Raw genomic sequence first — 12,393 nt, forward strand, 5'->3', positions numbered from 1 at the left:
TACACTCGGTCAGAAGAAGACATTGGGAAGCCGGGAGTCTCCACCAATACGAATGTGGAATGCTCCAGTTCTACGTAAGCCTTCTACGACCTCTAGTCGCATACATTTCCTTATATTAATCCAAAGACAGTTACATTTGGCATGGTTACAACTGCCTCGCAGCACTCTAAGCCAGCATGATTGAGAGGTGGACTAGCACTTGGCGACCCCTCACAATATGGCAATTTTCATATATAATAGATAGATAGATATTGGAGCCCCAAGTGAGTGGAGGCTCATTGAGGATTGATACTAGAGGAGGAGGCAAGATGGTACATTTGAGAGATGAAGTCCTCGAGCTTGGAGAAGGAAGATCCACCCTCACGAACGCAAGCTTTCATGCTCTTGCTCAGCTGCTGCACTCTCTCCCTCATCTCCTCGCTTTCCATCAACTCCCTCACTGTCTTCTCCACCACCTCTCTCTTCACAACCTTCACCATCCCATCCTCCTCGTCCTCCTCCATCTCCTTCCCCACCTTCCATTCCTCCGTCATGAATCTCCCATTCAGGAACTGATCTCCGAAATATGGCCACGCTACCATTGGCACTCCGTTGTACACGCTCTCCAGCGTCGAATTCCACCCGCAATGCGTGACGAACCCCCCCACTGCCGGATGCGCTAGCACTCGCAGCTGAGGTGCCCATGATATCACCAGTCCTCGATCCTTTGTCCTGTCCTGAAACCCTTCCGGAAGGGCCGCTCTTGTCCCGTCTATCAGGTCCGGGCGGACCACCCATAGGAAGGGCTGTTCGCTTGCCTCCAAGCCCAATGCTACCTCTTGCACTTGCAATTGATTGAACATCGTCAAGCTTCCGAACGATACATACACGACCGAAGCACGAGCCTGATGATCCAGCCATTGCATGCATTCGTCCTCCTCTGCCCATAGAGCCACGCTGGTCCCATTGACTTTACGCTTTTCACCTTCCATGATCTCGTAACCAAATAGAGGACCGATCGGATAGATCGAGATGTCATTGCCGAAGCTCTCGATTACTTGCTTCTCTAGTTCCAAGCAGGAATTGAAAAGAACTCATTTACAGTCTGGTAACTGGTTGTTTCCAAACTTTTCATTCACCGTCTGAAAAAAGAACTCAGCATCCTTGTCGCTTCCAACCAGCCAAGGAAGCTTACAGGTTGGAAGTTTCGGAATGCCAGGAATGAACGTTATCATTCTTGACGGATCAGCCGGAAGACCTGCGCGTACAAATCAATTCGGAACTCACTGCCATAAGGGAGCTGCAATTAAGGTCCGAGAAACAATCCATTACAGTTAGAGAGAGACGCAGGTACTGACCCGTAGCGGTAATATCCCCCTTCGATACGAAGAGATGGTGCTCGTAGAAGATCCGGAAAGTTGCTGCACTGGGGCACCAGAAGGAAACTTTGGCGATTCCCAGCTTGTCCGTAAGGGCCTTCACCGAAAATGTGAGGTGATCAGCAATAACGCATGTGACAGGATTCTGTCGCTGATCCTGGATAAGTTGTTCCAGCATAGGCGCCATGCAAGTGTCGATTGCCTTGATAAGCCTTGCCCAATCGGCTGTGCGACGTTCGCCAGGAGCAAGCCCATCTGGAAGCGAAACTAGCCGAATGTCAAGGCCCTCGTGTTCAGGCTGGTCTTTGCAACCCACTGTCTCCTGCGCTCCGAGGATGAGAGAGTGATTATACTCAGTGTTAACGAACGTGATGATAAAGCCTCTGTGGGCGAGATATTGCGAGAGCTGCATCATGGGGCGGATATGGCCAAGTTCGGCGAAGGGCACGACAACTGCATGAGGCCTGACGGGTACGTCCATGGCTGCAGGATGAGTGTTAGCAGGTGCGGACAGAAGTTGGACAATGAAGATTGATCGGTTCGATTGCTTGTATATAGTTAACTGCTGATGAGATTGATTCCAATATCAGAAACATCAGAAACAGTACTATTCGATCTGTATTTTAGTCGAAGGAAAGATCACAGCGTCCAACTGAGACGTCCATCACGAATGAAAAAATAAGTTTGCAAGGCGGCTAGATGAATCTTCTACTCTATAAATAAAACGAATATTCATTCAATTAGCTCACTTAGAGAATTTTATATACCCACCGTTGACGTGAAGAATCTTTATGAAATTAGGCTGGTTTCACACGCAACCTACAGGCTAGGCAAGGAGTGTTTGCACAAGGAATGGGTGCCCGTCCGCAAGCAAACTTATTTTTCTTTCCTCTTCCTTCTCTAAGCCCTTCTGACAAGCAAAGTCATCCTTCTCGTACTGGGTTAATGGAGCTGGATTTTGCTTTCTCTCCTCTCTCTTTCCTTGGTTCTCGGCAATCCATTCTTTGATGCTGCTAATGGCTTGCTCGACAGAATCGATTACCTTAAAAAGATCCATAAAAACGAGAGGAGGAAGGTAACGAGAGTGAGGAAGGTAACTAGAGGAGGTAAGGCAAGATGAAAGGAGTATGCTTGAGAAGAGGAGGTAAGGCTGCGGGCAAGATGGAAAGAGCAAGCTTGAGGAGAGGAGTAAGGTAAGAAGAGTAAAGTGGAAGAAGTGTGGAGAGGAGTAAGGTAAGAAGAGTAAAGTGGAAGAAGTGTTTGCTACGGGTGAGATATAGAAGACGAAAGAGGTGAGGAAGGTAACGAGAGTGAGGAAAGATATAGAAGACGAACGAGGTGAGGAAGGTAACGAGAGTGAGGAAGGTAACGAGATGAAAGGAGTATGCTTGAGAAGAGGAGGCAAGGCTGCAGGCAAGATGGAAGGAGCAAGCTTGAGGAGAGGAGTAAGGTAAGAAGAGCAAAGTGGAAGAAGTGTTTGCTGCGGGTGAGATATAGAAGATGAACGACTACTAAGGGATTTATAGAACTACAGACTCATAATGTGGGATAAAAGATTTAGAATAAATAATTGGTAGAGGCTGAAATGACTAGATGCAAGACCGTAATGTGAGACATGTAAGATAGTGAGTACATTGAAATCTATAAAATAAAATGATGGGATGCAAGACCGTAATGGGAGACATTTGAGACATGTAAGACAGTGATAGTACATTGAAATCTATAAAATAAAATGATGGAACACAAGAATGATATAATTATTAGAATCTCATCATGAGATATTCTTTTAATATAATATAAGTTAGACTTGCTGATGCAAGACCGTAATGTGAGACATGTGAGATGATAGATTTTGAGTACATTGAAATCTATAAAATAAAGTGATGGAACATAAGAATGATATAATTATTAGATTCTCATCATAAGATATTTATTGTACATAATAAATGATAGATTTTGAGTACATTGAAATCTATAAAATAAAGTGATGGAACATAAGAATGATATAATTATTAGATTCTCATCATGAGATATTTATTGTACATAATAAATTAGACTTTCAAAAAAGTAAAACCTAATGTATTGTAATGAATAAATATCATAAAATATCCTAATGTATTGTAACATTTAACATAAACACTATCATTAATCAATACAAACAAGATAAAAATCTTCAAGGACTCATGTTTCTTTCTACATGTTTTACAACTGAATAGAGTCTGATGAGTCCTCTTGAGGCTGTGATTCTCTAAGAGTACATTGAGTCTCTACTTGTGTGGATGGTGTACATTGAGATTCTACTTCTGGTGCAATCGGGATAGACTTAATCTCTTCCTCCTTTACAAGATGTGATGTTGTAGATGCACATTGAGTCTCCACTTCTTGTGTAGGAAGAATGCATTGAATCTCTAATTCAAGTGTAGACTGTAATGCTTCTACTTGAGGCTGTGATACAGAAGGAGACTGAATTGTCTCTTGTTTTTCTTTGGCTCCCTCAGGTTCTTCATTGAGTCCATCATGTTGTTTCCCAATGGTAGTAGTTAGGTAGTGAACAGTCTTAGCCACAAAATCTTGTAGCTCGAGCTTGGTATATGCTTCTATTGAGACATGTTCAAAAATTTCATTGAGATACAACATGAAGTTGTAGGCTATTCTCCACCCACTACTAAACATGTCGTTCTGCTCCACTGCGAGGCGTGTCTGGAAATTTGGTTGGTCTTGATGCTCCCTGATTTTCATAATCGCAGAAACTAACTTGTTCGCAGACTTGTCCATCATGACATATGACAAAGTGAATTTGTGTAGTAAATAGTAAGATGCATGTTCATAATGATATGATAAAAGAACACTTACCTGAACACCCCGTGAAAGCCTGTAAATGAGTTGACAAACCAACAATGGTTGTCATCAAGATCCCATACTATCAGGCTCCAATGTGAACTACATCACCAATAAAGAGCGATAAGATTTATCACAATATTAAGTATTAATTGACACAATATTACAAATAAGAGAGTAAAAGAAAGATTGAGACGATACTTACTTCTCATAATATGGCATAAAAACAACTAGCATGCCATCCAAGTCTAAAGGTTGTAGCATTGAACAAACATCATCTACTGTCTTCTTGGTATCACTAAGTACAGCTGAAAGAAGAGAATCGAGCATACAGACGCGATTCTGTACTGATCTAGGAAAGTGATATATAACCGTACTATAACCGTACTACTATAACCGTACTGCAGCAATAAATAAACAAATGTTAGAAGCAGATTGAATCAAAACTTCCTCGCTACCAAAAGTCAAAACACGAGGCTGCTTGCTAATGATAACCCTAACCTCAAAAGAGCTCCCCATTTCGTCCAATACAATGGTTACATTAGGACAACTTATGGGCGTAGCAACCAATGTTTCCTTTGGATGCTCCACCATGTTATCAATAAATGCCTTAATGATAGATGACATAAATGCATATAGATGCAAGTCTGCATATGTCGACAATGAGGTTTCACCGCCTCTCAAATTAAAAATTTGAGCAAGGAGCAAAAAGCAGTTATATCCGACTCTCCACCCACAACTGTGGTCATCATTCTGCTTCGCTGCAGGGCATGTTACATACTCTATTTGATCTTCTAAGTCACCCTCCATTTGCATAAGTGCATCTATAGCACCTACCAACTTTCGAGCCGATCTACACATCAAAATAGAAAACATAAATGAATGTGCACATTGCATAGGATGCATCTCATTGACATAATTATGAAACAAGTAGGTTATACTTACTCTGACACACTACCATGGATAGATGCTAATGAATTGACAAAGAAGCATTGCTTGGCTAAGATGTCCACAATTACCAAGCTCCAATGCAAGCTGCATTATCAATTAAGAATACTTATTATTTCATATAATCCTCCACAATGTAAGAGATAAGCTAGGTAGGGATTGATACTCACTCCTCGTGATATGTAGTAAAGATAACTCGCGCCGCAGTCAAATCAATAGGTTGCAACCACTTAAAAACATCATCTATGGTCTTCTGCTTATTGCTAAGTACACTAGAAACAAGAGGATCGACCATATATGCACATCTTTGTATATATAGGGGAAGCTGTTGTAAAACCATACTGCAATAAAAAGAAAAGAATATTAGTTCATTTGAACCAATGGAAATACAAAAGCATAAAGTCAGTAAAAAGTTTGTGTCAAACTTGAGGATGGCTATTATGACCTTGTCATTAACCTCTTTCTTGAAGTTCATAAGGATTGAAATGTCCTCTTCATCGAATAGAAAAGTAAGAGGTTGTTCTCGAACTTGAAACCTAACTTGAAATGACTTCTCCATTTGCTGCAAGGTATGATTATTTTCTAGAGTCATCCGATGGATAGCCAGAGCAGCTTGCTTTCTTGAGATGAGCTTTCTATATTCTCTACTCCAGCTATGTCCTCCTCATCCTCCTCCTCTCCCTTGTCCTATAAAAGGATAAAATAATTATGAGATTCAAAATTTTAAATTAATTATAGATTTAAAAAGACCTTTAAATGAATAAAGAAAATTAAACATAAGTTTTCATACCTCTACATATCTTCGTGGTCTTTTTATGTAACCTTCAGAGGCAAGGTCAGTGTCATATCCATCTTCTTCTGCTTCCTTGCTATCATTGGTGTCCTCACTATCATATCCAGAGCTTTGATCATTTTCATCATCTTTCTTGCTCTCATCATACATGATCATCTCTATGTTAGCATCCTCTTCATGTGAGATCGGACCTTTCTTATCAAACTTTATTGTGAGAGAAGCCACGGTATCAAGGTATTCCAAGCAAGCAAGGCTCTCATTAATATTTACATTGTGTCCTTTTCTGATAAGAGCTTCAAACAAATGTCCCATTCGACACAATGTGACTTCCCATCCGGACAGTAGCAAAAATTCCATCATACTAATTAAAAGATCAGCACTTTTTGCTGGCCTTTCATAGTGATTTGCATTGCGATGGAGGGGACTTGGAGCTTCATGCTCTTCCAGCAGTAGTTGCAATCTCTTTGCATTCCCTCTTATATTGTTTTATAAGGAGTGATCATTGTAAGGGCTCTTCATGCACAAGAAAAAGGTTTCTAGACTCTGTATCTTGAGACCGCATTCTCTCTTGTCCCTTTTTCTTGAGTATATACCATTGTAAATCTTAAGCTCATTGCCATATTGTTTTTCTAGGATAGCAGACATTTGTTCCTTGTCTTCTTTATCAGAAAATATGACTATGTTACATTGTCCCACTCTACCAATGGTGGTATGTAATATTCTGTCAAGGAGTTGACGAATGTCATCCGATGATATTTCATAGACAAAGAAAAGCTGAGGTCTCTCCCAAGCAGTGTCGTCAGACAAAAAATCATTCAATGAAACTCCCTTGCACTCAACACTCTTTCCAGACTTTGAAATGATTTCATGTATGAAAAAAAAGCCCTTGTTCAAAGTTTTTTCTTTTCTGAGAGTGTGCTTATTGATGACTTTTTGTGCATATGCATACACATTTTCCGGAATGTCACTTCTCATAGAAGGAGTAACTTCAGATCCATCATCTTCTACCTTGACCCATTTATGCGCCCAAGCCTTCTATTTAGCTGACGGTAAAGCTGATGCCATCTGCCTCACAATGTTATGATCAATTTTACATTGGCTAATTGGAATATTTTTTTCTGCCAATAAATATTCAATTGCACTCTTTACTGCATCATGCTTGACCTGTTGGATGATGCAATCTTCCATGCAATGATCTTTATCCTTTTTGCCCAAAAACCATTCTTTGGACATTAATTTCTCTGCAGCAAGACTTGCGCATTTGTCTGGTAAGTTTCTTAAAGGCCTCCACATCCGAGCTGTCATCTCTTTTTTCTCAATCTTCTTTGCCTTCTCTTTAATCAATGATGGAGCCTCATATGTGACATCTCCTTTCTCACATGCAAGACACACGTCTTTGATCTGATGAAAAACTTCATCACTACGAAAAAGTATGCTTGTGTAGTCTTGATACCTATCCCTTACTGTCTTAAAGCTTGTAATGACCTCTGCTCTTTCATGCTTTCCCCTTGGTACAATGGCACTCAAGCATGTGTAGAAGTCAACAAGATTATCTGCTTCCACTTTAGTTGCAGTTCTTTTGAGAGTGGTCAAAGGAGAATTAAAAGTTTTCCATATGGTCCTAGCTTTGAGCAACATCTCTGAAGTGGAGGTGATTTTTCGTAGTGCATAAATGTCATGATTAAGTCTTTCCGACTCAATCAAATATTTTTTCTCGTTCTTAAAGATACAAATGCATGCAGAATAGTAGTGAAATTGAGGCACACTCATGAAGGTTTGATAAGTAATTTCTCCTTTCTTGTATGCATCTCTAGAGCCCTCATTACAAGCATAGGCATAGTGCTGACCATCTATTGCCTCAAATGTACAATGAGCTAAGAAATTTCTCTTGGCATCCCTTATATGTCGTTCTGGATCATTCACTGAACTCTGTCCTTCTTGAAGTGAGGGAACTTGTTTTCCGAGGAACTTAGTGAATTGCATCTCAAAATCTATAGGCTGAGAGAAATTGATGGATTGACTATAATCTCCCATGACTGGCCAAAATGTCCTTGGACGGAGTACCAAATTAGAAACAACTGGTTTTTTTCCATCAATCAAAGCCTGAAAAATCTTTTCAGCATAGGCTGTATCTAAGGTCCTGCTGTTGGTGAAGACACTTGCTTTGACCACTGTTGAAGCATGTATAACTTGAGTCTTCTGGCCCCATATATATCCTGGATCGTCATCTGTCACAACCTCATTCAAGCGAAGATTTAGGTTTTTCATTGATAACATTTCTGCTTCTAGATCTGACTCCGTTTCAAGACCCTCCGCATCCTCTTCATGTTCTTCCTCTTCTCTTCTTTGCCCTTTCTTTGTATATGAACGACCTCTTTTTCCAGTTATAGGACTTGGAACTGTAGCTCGTGAAGTACTTGCCTTTTGCATTTGACGTCGAGGTTTATTTTTTAGGGGCTCAATGTGAACTGCTTTGGATCGCCCTACTTCTTCTTCTATTGCCTCAACTTCAGGTATACTTAAGGGCTTCACTTGTTCTATTATTCCATCAACTTCATGAGTTACACCATCTAAGTGAGTAATACCATGAACAAGAGATGTGTGTGCATGTCCTGTCTTATCTGATGCATGTCGTGTCTCACTCAATTCAATTTCTGTCTGAGATGCATGTGCATGTCCGGTCTCCCACGTGTACAAGACCCTCATCCATTGCTACATTGTGTTCTGTCTCATCCACTCCACTTCCTCTCTCATTTGTATTACCATGAACCAGGTCTACATGGCGTGTCTCATCACTTCCTTTCTCATGTGTGGATTCTTGCACCTTAGGTCCCTCCAATGAAGTTGAACCTTGTTCGATGACACCCTGAAAGTATTCAAGGATAATCTTTGACTGCATTTTTCTTGCTTCCTCAATGGGAAATTCCTCCCACACATGTTGAAGGATCTCCAATGCAGGAACCAATTCAGGAAATCTAGGTGCTTTTGGCGGCGGCATCACAAAGTGCATTGCATCTTTCTTAGAAAGAAGAAACGATCTGTTGCTCATTCTTGACTTTGTGTAAATCATCATTGTACTGCTATCTTTTTCAATTTTTATTCCTACTAAGGTGCCCCCTTGAATCAAATTGGTCTTTGAGAAAGATACATTTGATGCCCACTCATCTTTCTCCAACTCTCTCTTTGTCATCACTAGAATGAGATTTCCTTTACTTAAGACCAAGAACCATCCTTTCTTTGTTGTGTCAACAACTGTCCAGTTTGTGAAGTCCTTTGGGGCATAAATTCTTCCATTGTATTTCAGTGTCATACCATTGACAATTGCTGTAGCCTCAAGATCCATCCTACATTCAAGCACAACACAAATTTTAGATACTTTGACAAACTACAATTACTTTAAAAAATCAAAAGTACAATGAGTCCCATTAATACACCTCAAGTTTTTATTCTTCCCAATCATATAAGTGTCAATTTCATGCTTTGGGAATAGCCTAAAAGGCTTTACAAGGCTTAGAGCATAAATGCTTTGGGAATAGCCTAAAAGGCTTTACAAGGCTTAGAGCATAAATGTGAAAAAAAAAAAGGATTTACAATGATCTCTGAATACAAATTTGAAGTCTGTCATATATAAGTGCAAAATGCTCTGTCAACTCCCGCAACTGATATAAGTGTAAAATGCTCTGTCAACTGCCACAACTGGTACAAATATAATCTGCTATGTCTAGTCCCTTAACTGATTCAACTGTAATCTGTCATGTCCACTGATACAACTTTCAATCATCTTGAAAGTTTAAAAACCTTAATCGTTGCTTAAATGGTAGGGTTGTTGTGACTGTGAAACCGAATGTGAACGAATGGACTGACTCCGATTAGGAACTAGTCGGGAAATTTTGAGCATGGCTTTGATTGGTTTTTTTGGAGTTCTCTCCTCTAAGGACAAACTAATCTATGCTAATCTAGACTACACCAACCGTCGATGCGAAGAAAAGCAAGAAATAATTTCTTTTCCATTGTTCTTTTTAATATCCTTAGGTTGCGAATTAAAAGCAAAAAATAATCTGTTTTCCATTATTCTTTTTAATACGCTAAGGTTGTGAGTTTAAAAAAGATAAAATTTATATTTTCAAAAACTAAGTTACTTACCCCTAATCCCTAACCCCAAACCCTAAGCCCTGACTCCGAAACCCCAAACCCTCATCCCCAAACCTTAAACCCAAACCCCCAAACTCTTTTTTAATTCAAATTAATTTAACAAAATTTGAAATATAAATAAATTCAATTTAACTTAAAGTTTATGAAAAAATAACGTAAAATAAAGAAAATAAGACTTAAAATTAAAAATTTAATATTTGCCTAGAAGAATATATTAATTCTCCCTAAAAAGAAATAAATTAAAGTAATAATAACGAATGTAAGTTAAACTACTTTTAAAATTTTAATTTAAAATGTAATAAAATTAAAATTATACTTTCTATATTCCAAAACAAAATGCATTATAGTTTAAATTAAACTAGTAAATTGAAAATAAAAGTGAAACTTATTTTAAATTCAAAAACAAAGAAAATTTTAAAATTCAAGTTTCCACAAGTTTTCCTTTTCGCATACATTTGTCTTTTCACACTTTTCAAGTTTCCACGCGTTTGTCTTTTCAAACACAAGGTTCTCTTTTATCACAATTTTCAAGTTTTCACACGTTTATCTTTTCAAACACAAGGATTCATAGTTTAAAAAAAGGCGGGAAATTTGAAATTCTAGTTTCCACACGTTTCTCTTTTCAAACACCAAGGTTTATAGTTTTGTTTGTTTAAGTTTCGACTAAATCACACCAATCTCCTCTAATATGCCTCATTGATCGTAGCTCCCAAATTCTTCCATCAATTTAACATCTCTCCTTTATCTCTTCTTGATCGTCGCCTTCTTGATCGTCACCCACTCATTTTTCCTCCTCATTGGTAAGATTTTCTATCTCGATCTTACTTTCTCTTGTGCCCTTCCTCTCTAAATTTTCATCAAACACCAAGGTTTATAGTTTTGTTTGTTTAAGTTTCGACTAAATCACACACCAATCTCCTCTAATATGCCTCATTGATCGTAGCTCCCAAATTCTTGCATCAAAAGATCTCCTTTATCTCTTCTCGATCGTCGTCCACTCATTTCTCCTCTTCATTGGTAAGATTTTCTATCTCAATCGTACTTTCTCTTGTGTCCTCCCTCTCTAAATTTTCATCTCTAGTCCATCTCTCTCACTCTTCTCTCTCTATCTTTCCTCTCCGCTCTAGTCTACGTTTCCTCTCATCTTAGTCTACTCTCTCCCCTCCTCTTCATTTCCCCCCCCTCTCTCTCTCTCCCACTCTCTTCTCACCTTTTCTCTCTTCACTTGCGCTCCCCACTCTCTCTCACTTGCCGCGGCCTCCCCCCTCTCTCTATCTCCCCTCCCCTCTCTCTCGCGCACCGGTCTCCCCTCCCCTCTCTCTCTCTCCCCCCCTCTCTCCCTCTCGTTGCCGCGGCAGCGGCCTCCCCCTATCTCTCTCTCCCCCCACTCTCTCTCTCTCTCTCTCCTCCCCTCCCTCTCTCTTGCTGCCGCGGCAGCCGCCCCCCCTCTCTCTCTCTCCCCTCCCTCTCTCGCTGCCGTGCCTCCCCCCCTTCTCTCTCTTTCTACCCCCCTTCTCTCTCGCTGCCACGGCAGCGGCCCCCCCTCTATCTCTCTCCCTCCCCCTCTCTCTCGCTGCCACGCCCCCTCCCTTCTCTCTCCCCCCCCTCCTCTCTCGCTGCCGCGGCAGCGACCCCCCTCTCTCTCTCCCCCCTCTCTCTCGCTGTCGCGCCTCACCCCCCTTCTCTCTCTCTCCCTCCCCCTCTCTCTCGCTGCCGCGCCCCCCCTTCTCTCTCTCCCCCCCTCCTCTCTCGCTGCTGCGGCATCGGCCCCCCCCTCCTCTCTCTCCCCCCCTCCTCTCTCGCTACCACGGCAGCAGCCCCCCCTCTCTCTCTCCCCCCCTCCCTCCGCCGCGGCGACAGCGGCCTCCCCCCCTCCCCTCCCCTCCCCCCCTCTCTCGCTCTCCCTCCCCCCCTCCCTCGCTCACTCCCCTCCCCTCCCCCCCCCTTCCCTCTCCCCTCCCTCTCCCCGCTGCCGCGGCAGTGGCCTCCCCCCCCTCTCTCGCTCCCCTCCCCTCCCCTCTCCCCCCTCCCTCCCTCTCCCCGCTGCCGCAGCAGCGGCCTCCCCCCCTCTCTCTCTCTCTCCCCCCCCCTCCCTCTCCCTGCTACCACGGCAGCGGCCTCCCCCCCCTCTCTCTCTCCCCCCCCTCTCTCGCTCCCCTCCCCTCCCCTCCCCTCTCCCCCCCCCCTCTCTCTCCCCCCCCCTCTCTCTCTCCCGCCCCCCTCCCTCTCCTCGTTGCCGCGGCAGCGGCCTCCCCCCTTCTCTCTCTCCCTGCTGCCGCGGCAACGGCCTCCCCCCCCTCTCTC

At 42.1% G+C, this 12,393-nt stretch overlaps 1 pseudogene; it reads right to left on the bottom strand.

Moving 5' to 3' along the window:
• Positions 1 to 275: 275 nt before the first annotated feature.
• Positions 276 to 1,827, bottom strand: LOC147880035 (UDP-glycosyltransferase 85A2-like; annotated as a pseudogene).
• Between the last annotated feature and the right edge of the window lie 10,566 nt (positions 1,828 to 12,393).

The sequence above is a fragment of the Dipteris shenzhenensis genome, chromosome 33 (genome assembly GCF_047967505.1).
Source record: "Dipteris shenzhenensis isolate YYH24624 ecotype China chromosome 33, Dip_SZ_1.0, whole genome shotgun sequence".
NCBI lineage: Eukaryota > Viridiplantae > Streptophyta > Polypodiopsida > Gleicheniales > Dipteridaceae > Dipteris > Dipteris shenzhenensis.